The sequence below is a fragment of the Penaeus monodon genome, chromosome 23 (genome assembly GCF_015228065.2).
Source record: "Penaeus monodon isolate SGIC_2016 chromosome 23, NSTDA_Pmon_1, whole genome shotgun sequence".
NCBI classification, from domain to species: Eukaryota; Metazoa; Arthropoda; class Malacostraca; order Decapoda; family Penaeidae; genus Penaeus; species Penaeus monodon.
In genome coordinates, this window is record NC_051408.1 from 12,319,280 (window position 1) to 12,319,655 (window position 376).

A 376-nucleotide genomic window follows, 5' to 3' on the forward strand; every position below is an offset into this window, starting at 1 on the left:
TGGCAAGAAAAGTTTCTCGTTCGGACCAGAAAATCGTAAAAATGGAATGACTTTAAGAATCAGCGATGGTCAAAGTTAATATCAAATTTTCCCCCCTTGTTTTACTTTCTTTATCTTTTAACTTTATGGTTTCTTTATTTCTCTTTTATCCTTTTATTTATTATTATATTTTTGCTATATTAAAAAAAATCTCATGAATGAATATGATTACCTAAATAGTGTCCCATACATTATCTTTTCAGTTATAATCAAATTATGCAATTGATTTAACTCAATCCATTTATGTAAGCACTCGAAAACATGTTTGTTCTTTTTTTTCTCTTAGTTTATTATCAAAATCGTATCCAAACACAATGTAGCCTTCGCAAATGTATAC